The sequence below is a fragment of the Hypanus sabinus genome, chromosome 18 (genome assembly GCF_030144855.1).
Source record: "Hypanus sabinus isolate sHypSab1 chromosome 18, sHypSab1.hap1, whole genome shotgun sequence".
Lineage (NCBI taxonomy): Eukaryota > Metazoa > Chordata > Chondrichthyes > Myliobatiformes > Dasyatidae > Hypanus > Hypanus sabinus.
The window spans coordinates 1,838,746-1,857,755 of record NC_082723.1 but is presented as its reverse complement, the minus strand read 5'-3'; the positions used below and the strand labels follow the sequence as shown (position 1 = coordinate 1,857,755).

Below are 19,010 nucleotides of genomic sequence, written 5' to 3'. Positions count from 1 at the left end.
TTCAACCCGCGGGGTTGAGTTTACTCTGGAAGGGAGTTGCCCAGAGAGTAGCTGGGAGGAACAGGGGAATTTAGAATTTGGACCGGGTACGCGTATTGAGAGCCTGGAAGAGGCAAATGTCTCGTTTGTGTGTGTCCAAGATGTGGATGCATGTGGTACTGAACCTAGTAATGGAGCTCAGAAAAAGTCTGAGCTATTTGATTCAGTTGAAAAGGAATGCAGTCCTTGTGGGTCAGATGGACTTGGTTCAGTGAATAAAGGGTTAACCTTGGTAATAGTGGGAAGTGAGAGTTCCCAGGTGTTTGTGCTCGAAGGTGTGTTACAAGTTATTGAGGAGATCAAAGGTGGTGAGTTGAATATTATTATTGAAGGAAAAGGGAAATGTGTAGTTCCCAAATTGAATGAAGAAAATGTAAAGGCTGGACTGATATCAGAAGCAGCAACCAAGCTACAGAGACAATGGCTTGGTTCCACAAAGCCTGTGAATCAATTACAGGTTGAGTTGGAAGGTAAAGGGGCCCCACACGCTATTGTTATTCCAGAGTGTGGTGTGAAACCGCAGAATTCGAAATGCTGTTTGAACAATGAGTTTAAACTGGAAACTAATAGCCTGAAGGGTCCTGAAGAGGAAACGAGCAACTTGCGTAAAATTAAAGCATTGGGTGGAAATTCGGAAGATGGTCTAAGTTGATAAAATAACTCCTATGAAAGGAGCGGGCGAAAGCCTATTTAGCCAGGGTGCCGAAGATCACCGCGAGGGAATTAACCGGAGAAGAGGCGAGGGTTAATGGGGACGCCATTTTTAAATAGCAGAAGCCGGTTTTAAGGGATTTCGACAAAGTATGTGAATAATAAAGACAACCCCCATGGAAGCTTGACTGTTAATTTTGAAAGTAACATAAAGATTAGTATTTTGTATGAACTTTTGAAGTACACACATAAGCTAAGATCACAACTCTTCAGTTTTGTTTGCTGAAGGAAATAAATAAAAATAGGTGGTTATTAAATTGAAGTCTTATGCTACACGACTTTAGTAAGTTATAAGATGTTAAGGTATTAAAGGAAGTGACAACGTAATAGTTAACTGTTTAGATGCCGAATTGAATGTATAACCTTATTACTCCGTAATGCAAAAAAAAGCTTTGTTAGATTCTAAAATCCTGTAAGACTCTGTATTACTAAAACGCTTTGAAGAAAGGGGGTGTTACGCCTGTGCCTCAACTCTGAGGGGCCGAAGGGTACAAAGTAGCCCCCTCCTTTTTGAGAATCGCAAGATCGCTATTAATTCAGGTCAGGAGACCCAGGAAATGAGAGAGAGAGAGAGTGAGACCCCGTGAGTAAGGATAAAAGAGGGCCTGGGGAACTACCCCTTTAGACGCACCAGGAGAAATGATAGAAATCCCGTGACAGCGTTGAATAGTGACAGCCGGTGGTGACTCGTGTGTGTGTGTGTGTGTGTGTCCATCCTTGCCCGGATGACGAGTTTTCCACGGAACGGCTTAGCTAAAGGACCGACTACAAAAACTGAACTCTCGAAGGATCGACATCATAAAAAGGAAAGCCGGCAAGTTTAAAACATTTTTCTCGACTCCAACAAAAGGCTGCCGCCTGCATGAATTCGAATGACTTATATTTGCATCGGACAATACATTATCCCCTACACAACAATAGAGTTATTTCTTATTGATTATTATTATACCCGCGCTTTTAGATTTAGTATTAATGACGTATATTATCTGTATGTTTGCATTGATATTATTTTTGTGTATTTTTATCAATAAATACTGTTAAAAATAGTACCATCAGACTTCAACGGACCTCTATCTTTGCTGGTAAGTGACCCACTTACGGGGTACGTAACAATTTACACACATAAATACACATAACACTTAACTTTTGTTTATCTTGCTTAATTTACTTTATTATAAGTAGATACTGATAAAGATAGTGGTTTTAACATCAAAACTAGACCCCAGGAGTAGTCTATTGCTGCTGGTTCATTTCTAAAGCTTTAGTTTCTAAATTTTTGTTCATAACAAAATTGGGGCCTGCATCTGGGATATGAACAAATTTGATGGTGTGTTGATTAATTAATTATTGATTTCATTGTGGAAATCCCTTTTGATTTATTTGTGTGTGCAAAATCAGCAGCAATGGATGTTGATAAATGTCTGGAAGCACCAACTTCTGAGGCATTAGAGGACACCAAAAGGATTGTGTTGTTGTGTATTGCGAAAAGGTTTAAACTTGCTAAGGTGAAATTGACAATGAGGAAGGCACAGATGCAGAGGGTTATAGCTGAACATTATGTATCTGAGGTGTGTTTAAAGTGGAGGAGTTGGAGGTGTTTCCTGAAAGTAAACCGAGTGAGCTTGAGCTCCAATACAACTTAGAAAAGTTAAAGATGGAGTGCGGAGAGGCAGAGGCAGTTTGAGGCTAGAGAGGCAGAAAAACAGGGAGGAAGCAGAAGGATAGAGGCTGTTTGAGCTGGAAAAGATAGAGAGATTGCAGCAAAGGGGTCTAGTGTTAGACTCTGGTGATAAGTTTGAGGACAGTCGGGAAGTTAAATTGGTACCTCCACTTGACGAGGCAGAGCTTGATAAATACTTTCAGCATTTTGAGAAGGTTGCTCAGAGTTGAAAGTGGCCAGAAAAGGGTTGGCCTATTCTCTTACAATGTGTAATTAAGGGGAAGGCTCAGCAAGCCTATTCTGCCTTGACAGTTGATGAAGCAGCTGATTATGACATAGTGAAACAGGCTGTGCTCAAAGCTTACGAGTTGGCACCAGAATCATACCGGCAGAAGTTTAGAAATTCAAGGAAATCTGTGAACCAGACTTATATGGAATATTCTTGTGAGAAGTTTGTGTTTTGGCTGGTGCACATATTAAAATATAAATGATGATTTTAACTGCTTGAAAGAGTTGGTTGTAATTGAAGAATTCAAAAGGTGTGTCCCTGATGACATAAAGACATATTTAGATGAAAAGGATGCTGCTACATTGCAGGAGTCTGCTGGATTAGCAGATGAGTTTGCTTTAACTTATACTGTTAAATTTACCCAGAATAAGAGATTCCAAAAGAGTAGCAGGGATCACCAGGGTAAACCAGAAATTAAAGCTGGGACGAGTGACACGAGTAAGGATGAAGGGAAGCAGCTGAAGGAGAAATATTCTGGTCTTACTTGTTACTATTGTAAGAAGCTGCTCATATGATGGCTAACTGTTCTATCCTGAATAAGAAAAAGAAAAAGGAGGCAGTCCCAAATGCCTGTGTTCAATATGTTGAAGCACCTATAAACCCACAGGGTTCTGAACATTCTGTTGAAGGTCAGTTAAGAACTGAGAGGTCTGACCGAGTTAAGAAGGGATTCAATCATTTTATGTCAGATGGGTTTGTATCTGAAGTAAAGGAACGGTCAACCCCTGTACCAGTGAAAATTCTTTAAGATACTGGGGCTTCTCAGTCACTTATATTAGACAGCGTTCTAAAGTTTGGTGATGAGACTAACACTGGTGAGGTAAATCTTATTAAAGGCATTGGGAGCGGCATTTTATTAAAGGCACTGGGGCTTCTGTGCCATTGCACAAGGTAACTTTACAGTCACGGTTGGTTTCCAGACTTGTTAAGATTGGATTATGCTCCAGATTACCGGTGGAAGATGTTAGGGAATGATGTTTGATGTTTGCTGTTAGGGATGACCTGGCATATGGTAAATTACTTCCTGCAGTGCAGTTGACAACTAAGCCACCCACTGATGACGGACAGATGGGTTTTAACATTTATCCTTCCTGCGCAGTAACTCCCAAGTATGGCTAAAAAGTCTGCTGACGCAGACGGTTCTGTGCAGCATGATTCTGATACCCATGATAGCCAAAATCGGGATTCAGGTAATGCTGACCTGTCAGGGACTTTTCTGCCATCATTGTTTCAACAGGATTCAGGTAGTAAGTCTGATGAGAAAGATTTATCCCTGTCTAGGAAGGAGTTTATAGCAGAACAGAACTGAGACCCTGAGATTGAAGTTTTAAAAGAAACAGCTCTCTCAGATGATGATAATAAGAAAATGCAAGTAGGGCATTATCTCAAGGATGGAGTGTTAATCAGGAAATGGTGCCACCTGCTATACCTGTGAGTGAGGAACGGGCAATTGTTCACCAAGTTGTAGTTCCTAAAGTTCATAGGATAAAAATGTTAACTTTGGCCCACAGTATGCCCTTAGGTGGCCATTTTGGAGTGAATAAAACTGTAAACAGGATTGTGAAGGAATTTTACGGCCTAATTTGAGGAAAGATGTTATGACCTTTTGCAGAACCTGTCACACTTGTGAAGTTGTGGATAAGCCTAATCAGGTCACACCAATGGCCCCACTCCAGCCTATACCTGCATTCGGTGAACCCTTTTCCAGTTATAGTGGATTGTGTTGGCCCATTGCCAAAGACTAAAGCTGGCCATCAGTATTTGCTAACTATTATGAGTACCTCATCCAGATTCCCAGAGGCAATACCTCTCAGGAATATTAAAGCTCAAACTGTGACGAAGGCTCTTACCAAGTTTTTTTTATTCTGTTTGGTTTGCCTAAAGCAACCCAGTCTGATCAAGGAAGTAATTCCAGCAGGTGGTTTATGAACTGGGAGCTAAAGGGATTACATCATCGGTGAACCATCCGGAATCACAAGGGGCTTTAGATAGATTTCATTCCACCCTCAAAACAATGAATAATACGTACTTTGTTGAAAATGGAAAATAATGGGATGAAGGAATATAATTGTTTTTGTTCACAGTAAGAGGAATCAATGGGCTTTAGTCCATTTGAACTTGTATTTGGTCAGAGAGTGAGGGACCTTTGACCATGTTAAAGGAACAGTGGATTGATGGGATGTACATATTAACTTGTTAGACTATGTTTTGAAGTTCAGAAACAAACTACACCAGTCCTGTAGCCTAGAAAGACAAAACTTATAGATTTCTCAAAGCAAAATGAAGTTTTGGTTTGATAAACAGGCTTGTGAAAGAAAATACCAGGTGGGGGGTAAGGTGCTTGCCTTATTTCCAATGTGGATGAATCCACTTAAGGCGAAACTCAATGGACCGTATGAAATAGTCTCTCAAGTTAATGATGTGAATTATGTTATTAAGACACCCGACCGATGCAAACCAACACAGGTAGTACACATAAATATGATACAGACTTATTTTGACAAGCAGGCACCATCTGTGGGTGTTATCAAAACATATGAATCTGGCAACCCTGAGAATGAAACAATTGTCTCGTCTGAGACTTTTCACAAGCCAAACATGGTCCCAGTTAGGCTAATGAACTCAGTTGTTCAAGAAAACATTGATACCAAGTTGGCTCATCTGCAGCCAAAGCAACAACAACAGCTGAAGAAATTAATTCTGAAGTTTAAAGGTTTATTTCCCAATGGTCCCAAGCAAACCTCGGTCGCAGTACACGACGTAGATTTCGGTCCAGCCAAACTGGTTAACAACACCCATATTGCACGAAGGTAGAAAGTGTAAATTGGCTGAGCAAGAAATTGAATATATGCTGAACAATAGTATTATTAGGCCTGTGATTATGGACTGTGCCTCGAAGAACCATGTCTGTAAAACAGCGAGAGAGACGAGCCCAAGCGGCTTGTTACAGCGACAGATAGAGCGGAGGGCCTGCATGATGGACAGCTGGTGTTCAGCACAATGGTATTTAAAGGAGTGTTGCCGTTTGTTTCTTAGGACAGGCAGACACACAAAGGCTAGTGGGAAGAGTTGTCACTGAAGTTTTAAATGCCCACGGGGGGGGGGGGGTTGAGGATCAGTAAAGAGGAATCAATCTGTGACTATTAGTGCGTGTAAGAGCGACCCTGTGATATCTGCTAGAAACCCTTGCCAGGGTTGGTAGATTGTCACTTGAAGACGGTGCTCTTAAGTTGGTCATGTTTGGCTAACTTGGAAGATCTCGAGGACATCGGAAGAGGGTCGACGACACCTGTTTGGATGCCAAATCTCTCACACTCTTTAATCCTGTGAAATGAACTGAATATCCTTACCATGCCGGCGTAAGACTGTATCATTTACCACCTATGTTTGGGAAATATATATTTACACCTATATATGCATAACACTGCTAGAGTTTGCACTGATTATGGAAAGGTAAATGCAGTAACAAAAACAGATGCATATCTTATCCCTGGGTTGGACGATTACATCAATAAGGCTGGGAAAGCTAAATTTCTTACAAAGATTGATCTGTTGAAAGGGTATCGGTGTGTTCCATTGATGGACAGAGGTAGAGAAATGTCTGTGTTTAGGACACCTGGGTTGTACGAATACAATGTTTTGCCATTTGGAATGAAAAATGCTCTAGGGACGTTCCAGAGAATGATTGATTCTGTAACTTGAGGGTTGGAACACACAGACACCTGTAGTAATGACGTAGTCACAGGTAGTGACACTTGGGAAGAGCATATCTCTGCAGTAGAAAAGCTGTTTGACAGGCTTTCCCAGGCCAGCCTTACAGTTAACTCACCTAAGAGTGAATTTGGCTATGTCATTGTGACCTATCTTGGCAATGTTGTAGGTCAAGGCAAATTGGTTCCTGTTCAGGCAAAAGTCCAGGTAATTTTCTGAAGTTTCTACTCCGACTGGTAACAAGGCTTTTGGAAGGTTTCTGGGAATGGTTGGATATTATCGTAAGTTCTGTGAGAACTTTGCTGGTATCGCTCTTCCGCTGACTGATCTCCTGAAGAAGGGTGGCAAGTTTGTTTGGACCGAGCCTTGTCAGAAGATTGATTGAAAATTATTATTTGAGATTAGGCCAATCAATGTAGTGTCGTCAACAAATTTAATTTGCAGATTGGAGCTGTGAGTGGCGACACAAGTTGTGGGTGCACAGAGAGTAAAGGTGGGGGCCAGGGAGACAACCCTGTGGGGTATGTGTGCTGAGGGTCAGAGAGACAGAAGTGAGGGAGTCCACACTTAGCACCTGCCGGCGATCTGACAGGAAGTCCAGGATCCAGCTTCACAAGACAGGGTGAAGGCCGAGGTCTCTGAGCTTCTTGTCGATACTTCACGCCTTCGTATGGCTACTGGTCTGCCTATGATTGCAAGGAACTGCAGAGAGCTTTGGAGAGCAGAGTCCATCAGAGAAACAAGCCTCCCCTCCATTGACTCTTCCTACACTTCCGCTACCTCAGAAAAGCAGTATATGAACTCAAAGCTCCTGACAACCTGGACATGCTTGCTGCAAACCTCCTCTCCCTTCAAGGAAGCTATACAAAAGCCTAAAAGCGCGTACGACCAGGCTAAAGGACGGCTTCCTGTCTGTGGTTATAAGCCAAATGAATGATAAAATGTAATCGACCTCACGTAACTCGACGTGACCCTGCACCATATGTCTATCTGCACTGCACTTTCTCTGCAGCCATAATGCTTTGTTACAGTGATTGTCTTGTCGTATATCAACTCAACGTACTGTCGTAATGTATTGATCTGTGTGGATGGTACGGCAGGCAAGGTTTTCACTGCAGCTCAGTACATGATGATAATAAACAACATCCCCATTTTAATTGTGTGGAAATATTAGACAGACCGAGCTTCTGCTTTGAAACCACAGAAGGAAACTTAACAGTTGCCTTTTCTAAGGAATGCAAATAAATATAAAAGGCTTCAACCTCGCATTACGATCTGCGGTAACTTGGATCGTGACCGGTGTTGGGTCTCCCATATCAATATCAGAATCAGGTTTAATAGCACCGGCACATGTCATGAAATTTGTTGCCTGTGCGGCAGCAGTACAACCTAATTCATAACAATAGATATTGACAATTGTGATTTAAAATAAGAATATACATATTAAATAGTTTAATTATATAAGTAGTATAAAAATGCAATAAACTATTTTAATTGTGTGGAACTATTTGACTGACTGGGTTGTTATTTTGGAAATTCTGGAGTGAAGCTTAGCTGAACTGTACACATTTATGAGAAGCTCAGATAAATCAAAAGGCTAAATTCTCACATAAATGGGTCACACATCCAGAAGCATCGGCTGCACTTCAGTAGGTAAAACAGTGGAATGAAACATGCTGAATGTCTTGCAGAAACAGAACATTGTCCACTCACTATGAGAGGAAGTGACAAATCCAGATCTCATGGCCTTGTCTGAATGGGTGAAAGATGAAGCTACATGTACTCGTAGAGCAGTGACCGACTGATGCTGCAGATCTGCAGAGAAACGTGAACAGGAGACGGGATCAGGTTGAGGGTCTCCCAGCTGAACCGGTGACTCTGCTCCTCACTCTCACACGCTGCCCGACCCATTGGCCGCATTTCCCACATTATTCCATATTTACACCAGATACATGTTTAGTTTTTCCCTCCATGTCTTCCCCATCCGTTTCCCTCCACCGCCGTGGTCACAAAGTCATGGGCTCGATTCACATCCCGGTACAACACACAACTCAGACCCAAACATGAAGTGCGCAGGTTTCATTTAAATCAGTCTATTACATTCCTCCAGCCTCACTAGACAGGAACACTGAGACATCAAGTGAGAAACAGCAGGAGGAGGCTGTGTTGCCTTTATGGCATTTGTTTAGTTTATATTTTCGCTTAGTAATTAATTTTTTAGTATTTTCTAGTTAAAGTTAGAATTGTTTAAAATATATTCATTCTCTGTAATACAGCGCGGCATGCGATGGCGTCACATCCGGTTTCGCCTCGTCTTCTGGGAAACTACCGGTTTGGGATAAACGCAAGGGTGGGAGCTCTCACACGCGTGAGACCAACACAAGAAAAATTGTCTCTGTATGCATTAGAAATCACAGTGAAGCGACGCTGTAAGTTCATAGATAATTGATATGTTGAATTAAAACGTTAACACTGCTTCCGTTAAAAGTAATGACGGTCGATAAGGTTTATGTTTTCGTTAGTTAGAGTCGGGATAGTTTGTGTTGGTGTATTTAAAGCAGTCAATGGCGTCGGTAGATTCTGACTGTATGCTGCACTTTAATGTAATGTAGTTGTTGTAGTTTACTTTTACAAGTATTTACAATGTAAATGTGATACAAGAAGCGAACAAATACTGTATCAATCTTGTATTGTTTTATCAACAGTTTTCACCATACGTTAATGTGAAGAGTGAACAGTGAACGGTTAATCTTAATGCGATCTGGTTCGTGTTAACGATGGTTTACCTCGTTCTGTTACACCCGAGCAAGAACATTACAGAGGCCATTCAGCCCCTCTAACCATCAACAAGATGGCGGCTGCTTTCCCATCTCAGCCGCATGTTTCTGCCCGATCCTCATTTCCTCAATCCCTTCAATCCCCACACATCTGCCGGCCTCTGTTTTATGTGAGGACGATCACTGAGTCTCCACCGCCCTCTGTGGTGGGGATTTACAGACATTTCTCACTCTCAGAGTGGAGACATTTCCCCTCAGCTCAGTCCGGGACAGTCCATCCCCTTTTTCAAAGACTGGGATCCCTGGTTCAACTGGTAATGATGTTGTGCATTTCAATGTGTTCACCTCAGTCCTCGATTCTCGATAAAGGGTTATCACATTTGATCTTTCTCCAAATGATGACCCAGCACTCCATGGATCAGACTGGTGAATCTTCATTGCACTCTCAGTAACAAATACTCTCTAACTTTGTTAATTCTCTGTGGAATTAAGTACCATCTTCTGCAGCCCGGTGTTGCCCCAAACACTCAGCTCCCCCCCGTCACTATTTCCACCTTCCCACCTCCCCCCTCACCTGGATCCACCTCTCGCTCCCCAGCTCTTGCCCCATCCCCACCCCTCACCTCTTTTCTCGGACTAATTTCCGTCCACTCTCAGTCCAGAGGAAGGGTCCCGGCCCGAAATGTCGACAGTGCTTTTGCTTATAGATGTTGTCTGGCCTGCTGTGTCCCACCAGCATTTTGTGTGTATTATCTGCAGACTTTGCCGCGTTTGTGATTTGCCTCTCTGTTGTCCCTCACGCCACCGATCACTTGAGGCTCTGCAGGGACCGCTGGCCACTAGTAGCGATGTGCAGACCTCCGAGCGCTGGTGTCGCTGTAGGGACCTCCTGCCGCTGGCGACGATGTGCAGACCTCCGGCCACTGGCGACGATGTGCAGACCTCTGGCCACCGGTGGTGCTGCGGAAAAGCTCCTGTTAAACGCATGGGCAGTGCCGACTGCGGCTGTTGGGGGCTCTCCGACTAGAGTCGGGGTGAGGGGGGTCTGATCTCGGCGGATTTCTGTGAATTGGGGGCCGGTTGCTTTGGGAAAGGGCTGGGCCCGAGCTCTGCGGGACGGCTGGAGCAAGGGTGCAATGCCAATCTTTCAGCTGCCGGAGCTGTACGAGCGGTGATTGATTAGTTTGTGGCCTATTAGAACGGCTAAAGTTATACAGCTCATGGTACATGCACTTGCAGTTCAACTCTTTGGGTGATTATGCAGAAAGTTTGAAGTTAGTAACTTTTGCGGTATTTCTGTTTCAGATAATGGAAAATTGCTAGTTTTTCAAAAATCGACTCCTTCCACCCTAGGCCACGAATTTATCAATCACCCCTCGTATGTCACACCTAATTTGTGTACCTGCTCCTTTCATGTACTGGGTAACTTCCTTGCCCCATTCATGTGATGAGCACGTACACAAATTGGGCTTCTTATAATGTCAAACACTAAACAAATATGAAAGAAATATATATGAATTCCAGAGCTCCACAGAAATACGGCGATAGTTAAGACATTAACAAGATTATAGCCAATCACTGCATTTCAGTATATAACTGGTACAATAAAACATATAACACTTAATTTAATAATATGACAAAGTATTGCACGGTTGTTTGCTTAGCAGCCATAGTGATTAGTGATAAAAAAATTACTTTTGTATTACCAAGTAATCCACGGACCACCACAGTCACAGCTCCAGGATTTCACCAAAAACTATCGAATATCCTAATGTTATTATTGGCATTCCCCCCATCATCCACCAACCCCTGTCCCCCAACCCCCACTTCCGTAAAATTCCCTCAATTTAATATGCGTCTGCTGATAAATTCCCCACTTGTTTATTTTGAGTTCTTTTTTTCCAGAAGTGCTGGAGTGGTGCTCCGGTGAACTCCGGCAGCACTGCACCCCTGTTTAGATCCAAGTAAAATGGACCCGGGGATCAAGCTGCCCCGGTTTATGAGGTGTTGAGCGAGTATTTCTGGTCTGGGATCAAATGTTTGTTTCTGGAGTTGCTTTGGAAGCAATGCTGCTAATCTGAGGAGAGAATGAGTTTGTATTCCATCCCTCACAAGGAGAGGCTGTGAGTAAATGGGCTGTTCTGTGTTTGAACCAGTAGAAATAGACCTTGGGTGTTCAGTGTTCGAACTGTGTTTGGAAATTCCTCCTCGCTGTTACCTGTCTGTCAGACAGTAGAAATCAAACAGAAACTCAGGTTGCTGGAGATCTGCACTAAAAATGATAAATTTTGAATCCATTCTGACAAATGATTGTGAAACTGAATCGTTAAATGTGTTGCTCTCCCCACAGCAGTTCCTTACCTTTTGAGCTATTCTGGTGAATCCAGTTTCTTTTTATTCCATTCACTCTGGAATGGTTTAAATTTCCTGATTGTCTGTTATGCTTGGGAATGTGTTCAGTGCAGTTGTTGCTAATGAGATTCACGTGAATAATCTCAGGTATGATCGGCTTTATGTACGAGGAGCAGTTGATGGTTATGGGGCTGTGCTCAATGGAGTTCAGAGGGGGGTGAAAGAGGAGGGGGTGGTTAAGTAAACCTACCGAATGCTGAAAAGCCTGGATACAGTGGACTTGGAGAGGATGTTTCCATTAGACGGAGAGTCTGTGATCTGACAGCATAGACTCAGAATAAAGATGTTTCCCTTCAAAACTGTGATGAGAAAAATGTATTCAGCCAAAAGATAACTGATCTGTGGAATTTGTTGCAGCAGAGGTTGTTTGAGGCTGCAAGTTGGGTATATTTATGGCAGAGATTAATATATTGATGATTGCTAAGCAGGTTCAGGGTTACTGGAGGAAGGCAGGAATATGGTGTTGGAATAAATCTCAGCCGTGGTTGAGTGGGCTCTACTCTGTCCCTACATCTTATATCTTACCATGACTGAACAATGACTCCTTCCTATCCCATATCAGGTTTTGTGACGTGTCAGGGACAATTACAGATTTGTTCACTGAGATAATTATATTTGTCTTTAATGTTTAGATTTCAGTGAGCAGAGGTATTTTGTCCTCCTTGGTATTGTTAACATGCTTAATTATCTTTCATGTTAAAGTTAGACCTGCGGTGAGAGATTTATTGGAAGAAAAGCCCACAACTGGAAGCAAACCACGATTGAAGAAGAGGGAACAGCAGCAAGTGAACCAGCCCGAGGACTGAGAGCACCGACTGGAGAGAACCCATCTGACTCAGGGTTTCCATTGATTCAGTCAGGAGCAAGTTTGGAGAGTCTCATTTACTCAAACACTGGTCCTTTAGACATTACATGCCGTATATTCTGGGGTATAAGCTGATCCCCATTTTCAATGTTAAAAAATAGACTTTTTATGATAGCTTCGTATAAACTGACCCCTTTTGAAGAGGTTTTTGATTTAACCAGAAATGATCACAAGATCTCACATGCCTGCACTCAGCTTTGCAGGATCCGGAACCTGGAAATTTTGTGAACCGGTACCTGCTAAGAAAACAGGCTTACACATTGAAGAGCGTTATAAGCAAATTCTTAATAATTAAATCAGGGAGGAAAGTTTTGAATTAGGTCTCCAATGGTAAAGAAGCCTCTGAAATGTTACCGCCGTGAAACCATTTAGTGCCCATCGTAATCTCGTTAAAACATAACACGGGGTAGTGGGATCAGTATGGAGATTATGACCACCATGTACAAAAGATTAAAATGAATGTGATATGGTGCAGGCTTCAAGCTGAAGGTTGTTGATTTTGCTAAAGGAACGAATAATTCTGCAGCTGCTAAGAGGTTTAGTGTAAACGAGAGAGAGTGAGAGAGTGGAGAAAGGCAGAGGACAAGCTGAGAGAAATGCCAAAGACGAAATGTGCAAACTGCAGGAAAACATGCCAGTGGCCAGAACTGGAAGAAAAAGTTTGAGAGTGGGTGAATCATCAGCTTCATGATACATTGTTACCAGAGAAATGATTCAAGTTCAAGCTTAGAAATGGGCCGAAAAACACCGTGAGGTCAGCGAAAATTTCAAAGCTACGCGAAGTTGGTGGACCCGATTTATGAATAGACGTGATCTTGTGTTGGGACAAAAAACAAAGATTGCTCAGAAAATTCCCGCGTGGTGTTGTTTCCATTCAAAATCGCTGTTGGAGGGACGAAGTGGGTTGCTTGAAGTGGGTTAAAGAGGTGTGGTGTCGATGTCCTGAAGGTTTCGGGAAAGAGAAGTCGCTTCTTGACTAGAACATGTTCAAAGCGCACTTGTCAGTTGAGACAAAAGCAGCACTGAAAGCTGAAAACACGGACATTGCAGTCATCCCTGGTGTTTTGATCTCCGTGCTCCACCCACTAGATGTGAGTTTAAACAAACCAAAGAATTCATGCGTCTATAGTGGAACCAATTAGACCAGGGGTGGGCAAACTTTTTGACTTGTGGACCACAAAGGGTTCTAAAATTTGACAGTGGGGCCGGACCAGGAGCAGATGGACGGAGTGTTTTGGTAATACACCTCATAAGTGAAAATAAAATATCATGGGATATGTAGAAAACACGTGCTTTAATTTCAATTGAAAATGAACAAATGCATTACAACAAAATATCTGTCTTTGAAGTCCCATGGTATTTAGCTATTTATTGAAATGACTTTTAAAACACTGAAAATTAAATGAATAAAATACAGCTCTTTTAATAGTAACAGTTATTATTTTAAAGCACTGAAAATTCTGTTATCCTTCAAGATATTATCATCATCACTCTCCTCCTGACTGTCTTTATTTCAAAAACGGTAGAATGCAGGTCTACTTGTCCTGCTCCTTCTTATTCAATTGTCCCCTGTGCCAAAACTCAACAACGACCAGCAGAAAGACAGAACAGTGACAGCGCGTCAGTATGCGGAGCGCGTTATTTGATCTGGAGCGCATTTTTTATTTTGAGAACGTACGTGCACCTGCGCACTACTCATGTCCATCACTTAACAGAAATGACATGTAACATGTAAGGCTTATTGAAAAAAATATTTTCAAATGCATTTTTTACATAACACAATGAAGAAACTTATTTTTAATTTCAGTGAGAACAGTGTTGTTGGTCTCCCTTTTTAGCCAGCGCATCAAAGTCTGGATTTAGTTTTGTTGTGGCGATTCTCTGGATGAATCCGAGGTGTTGGTCATTTAACTTGGATCTGTGGCTGGCTTTGTTGATGTTCATGATGCTGAACGCCTGTTCACACAAATAGGTCGAGCCGAACAAAGAGTAAAGCGCAAATGTGGAGAAATATGCTGCACCTCAACAAAGGTCAATGTATATAGAGTGCGTCTTCTATTGGGAAAATGCCAGAATTGCGGGGAAAAAGCGTTAACAAGGTTTATTAATATAATTTCATCAAGTTCTGCGGGCCAGATTAAAATACCCGCTCCGTAGTTTGCCCATGCCTGAATTAGACTCAAAAACAACCAATAAATCTGAACTGTCTTCCTTGTATTTGCTTCTCCAAATTTGGCACCCTCTGTATAAGCTGACCCCTTAACCAAAATTTGGGGCTAAGTTCTCGGCTTATACACTGGAATTTTTGGTAACTGTACAAAATGAAGTAGGGAATAGTTGAGGTGAGAATGAATGTATCAGTTAAGTCTGTCAGACCCAGTTGCAATCACTCCAGGTCTGTAATGTGCTGTCAGTATCCCAGCTCTTTAAAGTTATTCTCATTCCCTCAGTGTTTGCTCATTTGAAGAACTTGCATCTTCTGAAGTAGCTTTTGGTCGGTTCTGAGTGTGGAGAGGGAAAGAGGGGTGTTTATATTTACTATCTTGCAAAAAGAAGTAATTGTTTGCAATTACTGGCGGCAAACTCACTACCCATACCCTGTACATTCTCAACCAGATTATTGACATCGATGACAAGTAGCAATGGGTGTTACCCTGGGGAGCTCCAGGAGGCACGGGCCTTGACTCCAATAAACAACCTCCCATCATCACCAACACACACAAAATGCTGGTGGAACACAGCAGGCCAGAGAGCATAATTAAGGAGAAACACTGTCAACCTCTGGTGCTTCCCCCCTCCCCCTTTCTTTCTCCCGAGGCCTCCCGTCCCATGATCCTTCCCCTTCTACAGATCCGTATCACTTCCGCCAATCACCTTTCCAGTTCTTAGGTTCATCCCACCCCTTCCGGTCTTCTCCTATCATTTTGCATTTCCCTCTCCCCCCACTACTTTCAGATCTCTTACTATCTTTCCTTTCAGTTAGTCCTGACGAAGGGTCTCGGCCTAAAATGTCGACGGTGCTTCTCCTATAGATGCTGCCTAGCCTGCTGTGTTCCACCAGAAATTTGTGTTTGTAGTTTGAATTTCCAGCATCTGCAGATTTCCTCGTGTTTGCTCCCATCATCACCATCTGCTTCCTACCATCGAGCTGTTCCCAGATTTTGGGCTCTGTGACAAACACAATGGTAGCAGCAAGATTGGACAGTGATTAATATAACGAGAGATTTGTTGCTTCTTGAAAGCTGTCTGATGCAATGGACCAGATCCTCCCTTGCTTACAAATTAATCTCCCCTCGGATCCATCCCCCTGGGCCACACTGTGTCCAATAACCCACATACCCAACTTCCCTCCACCCCGTCGGTAGCCCCACAACTTTCCCACCATTTACCCCACACCCGTGCATGTAGACAGATCCTCGTCACCGACAGCCACTCTCACAGCTCGGGGAACCACAACAAACTGACCCTACATTCCCGGCCCAGACTGTGCAACCGTCTGGCTCGGTCCAAGCCCTTTCCCACTGCAACCTCCCTTCGATTTACACAAACCCGAGATCAGCTCCTTCCTCATTGCCGCCCAACTAGGCTCAGAGCTCGTTAAGAAGCCTCATGTGTGGCACCTTGTCAAAGGTCTGAAAATCCATGTACACAATATCAACCAATTCTCCTTTGTCCACCCTGTTTATTATTTCCCAAAGCATTCCACCACATTTATCAGGCAACCCTTCGATGCCTATTCCAATGGGGGTGATCCTGAGGCTGAGGCAGGATCCTCAAGTGTGGCACAAGGTCGGTCAAGTAGCAACAACCACTCCGACCCTCGTCCCCCCTCGAGAACACGTCTGGTAGGGTGTGGTTCCATGCTGCTGCCCTGTTCTTTCTCCCGGCAGCCAGGGATCGGCCCTATTTCCACAAAGCCAATGATTTCCATTTAGTGGTCCAGGGGTATCATAAGTTTGACTCTTGGTACAGTTACTACTTCCCACTTGATAGGGTGCACTCTCGTTCTGGTTCCACCAACAAGTAGCACTAGCCACTGCTGGAGACGTAACTCTTATCCCCGGCCATAGCTTGGAGGGGTCTTGTGGAGGAGATCTACGACTCCAAACCTCAAAGCAACACCATTCCCAGTCTCGCCTTCCAGACCTGGATATGGTGCAATTGACAATGCTACCATTACGGCTCTCAGAAAACACAGGAAATGAATTATGCCAACTTATCTCTCAAAGTACCATTGGCTCGTTCCACTATGCCACTGCTTTCAGATGATGGGTGCAGTGGAACTGCTGTTTCATAGCAAGTTCTTTACAGATTTCCACATTTATTTTGGCCCATTGTCCTAGCTTATTTCTGGAAGTCTACAGTGAGGAGTTATTTAGCAATATTTTCACAACAGTCATAGTGATAGTATTAGTTGTAGGAACAGCTCAGCCTTCTGGGCGGAGACGGCCGCTTCAAAAGAGGCCTGCTCAATTACACTGGCATGCAAAAGTTTGGGCACCCCCGTTCAAAATTTCTGTTACTGTGAATAGTTAAACGTGTAAAATTTGAACTGATTTCCGAAAGGCGTAAGTTAAAGAAGACACATTTATTTCATATTTTAAGAAAGAAAGTTTTTTTATTTCCATATTTTATAGTTTCAAAATAACAAAAAAGGAAGAGGGCCCGAAGCAAAAGCATGCCTTGCATGCATTGATCTTTTGAGGTCTATCCACAGATTTTCGATGATGTTTTGATTGGGGGACTGTGAGGGCCATGGAAAAACCTTCAGCTTGCACCTCTTGAGGTAGTCCATTGTGGATCTTGAGATATGTTTAGGATCATGAGATAGATAGATACTTTATTCATCCCCAAGGGGAAATTTAACATTTTTCCACTGTCCCATACACTTATTGTAGCAAAACTAATTACATACAGTATTTAAAATATGATATGCATCTAAAATAACCCTCCCAAAAAGCATTAATAAATAGCTTTTAAAAAGTTCTTAAATAGTTCAATAAAGTGCATTGAGTGGTAACTTAAGCTCAGTCCTAACCCCGGCACTTTAACATGTCTTGCCCCTGGTGGTTGAATTGTAGAGCCGAATAGCGTTGGGGAGTAATGATCTCTTCATCCTGTCTGAGGAGCATTGCATTGACAGCAACCTGCCGCTGAAGCTGCTTCTCTGTCTCTGGATGGTGCTGTGCAGAGGATGTTCAGGGTTTTCCATGATTGACCGTAGCCTACTCAGTGCCCTCCGCTCTGCCACCGATGTCATACTCTCCAGTTCTGTGCCCACAACAGAGCCCGCCTTCCTTACCAGTTTATTAATACGTGAGACGTCCCTCTTCTTAATCCTGCCTCCCCAGCACGCCACCACAAAGAAGAGGGCGCTCTCCACAACTAACCTGCAGAACATCTTCGGCATCTCACTACAAACATTGAATGACGCCAGCCAGAGTACAGTCGACTCTGTGCTTTCCTGCACAGGGCATCTGTGTTGGCAGTCCAGTCTAGCTTCTCGTCTAACTGTATCTCGTCCCAGATACGTGTAGGTCTTAACCTGCTCCACACATTCTCCATTAATGATCACTGGCTCCATATGAGGCCTAGGTCACCTAAAGTCCACCACCATCTCCTTGGTCTTGGTGATATCGAGACGCAGGTAGTTTGAGTTGCACCATATCACAATGTCCTGTATCTCTTCCTCCTGACCATTCCTGACACACCCCACTATGGCCGTGTCATCAGCAAACTTCTGCACATGGCAGGACTCCGAGTTATATTGGAAGGCTGATGCGTACAGGGTGAACAGGACCGGAGAGAGCACGGTCCCCTGCGGTGCTCCTGTGCTGCTGACCACCGTGTCAGACCTACAGTCTCCCAACCGCACATACTGAGATCTGTCTGTCAAGTAGTCCGTTATCCAAGCCACCATGTATCTTGTTGTAAAAGCCATCCTCTTTTCATCTTCGGCTTTTTTACGGACAGTATGATGTTTGCTTCCAGAATTTGCTGGTATTTAATTTAATTAATACTTCTCTTTACCAGTAAAAGGTTCCTGCAATTAAGGGAAGTACAGTTCCCATAACAGGCAGTGATGCAGCCAGTCAGGATGCTCTCAATTGTGTTCCTTTAGAAAGTCCTTAGGATTTGGGTCCCCATCCCAAACTTCTTCAACCATCTGAGGTGAAAGAGGTGCTTTTTTCACAACACTGCCAGTGTTTGTAGACCATGTGAGATCCTTGGTGACGTTTATGCCATGGAACTTAAAGTTGTTCACCCTTTCAACCCCAGATCCATTGATGTCAGTAGGGGTTAGCCTGTCTCCATTCCTTCTGTCCAGATTCCAGATGAGCTGAGGACAGGGAATTATGATATTCTAGCCGTTATTGGGACCTGGTTGCATCCAACAGTCTGAGCGATTTAGAGGAAAAAATTTGTAGAGAGATCGCAGACCATGCCAAGAAGCAAATGTTGATTTAGTAAGTGATTTTAACTTTCCATATATTGACTGGGACTCCCATACTCTAAAAGGAATAGATGGGGTACAGATTGTCAAAT

General features: G+C 43.1%; 1 protein-coding gene across 5 annotated transcripts in view; it reads left to right on the top strand.

Annotated features, from left to right (window-relative positions):
* Positions 1 to 13,866, top strand: part of LOC132407279 (oocyte zinc finger protein XlCOF6-like) — a 35,039-nt gene extending 21,173 nt beyond the window's left edge. The window contains exons 4-6 of one of the 5 annotated variants that reach the window (XR_009516427.1): positions 8,687 to 8,839; positions 9,116 to 11,310; positions 12,302 to 13,866. The gene's annotated coding sequence lies outside the window, so the exon portion shown is untranslated. The other 4 variants (XR_009516426.1, XR_009516429.1, XR_009516425.1 and 1 more) reach the window with 4 other exon arrangements.
* Positions 13,867 to 19,010: the final 5,144 nt, after the last annotated feature.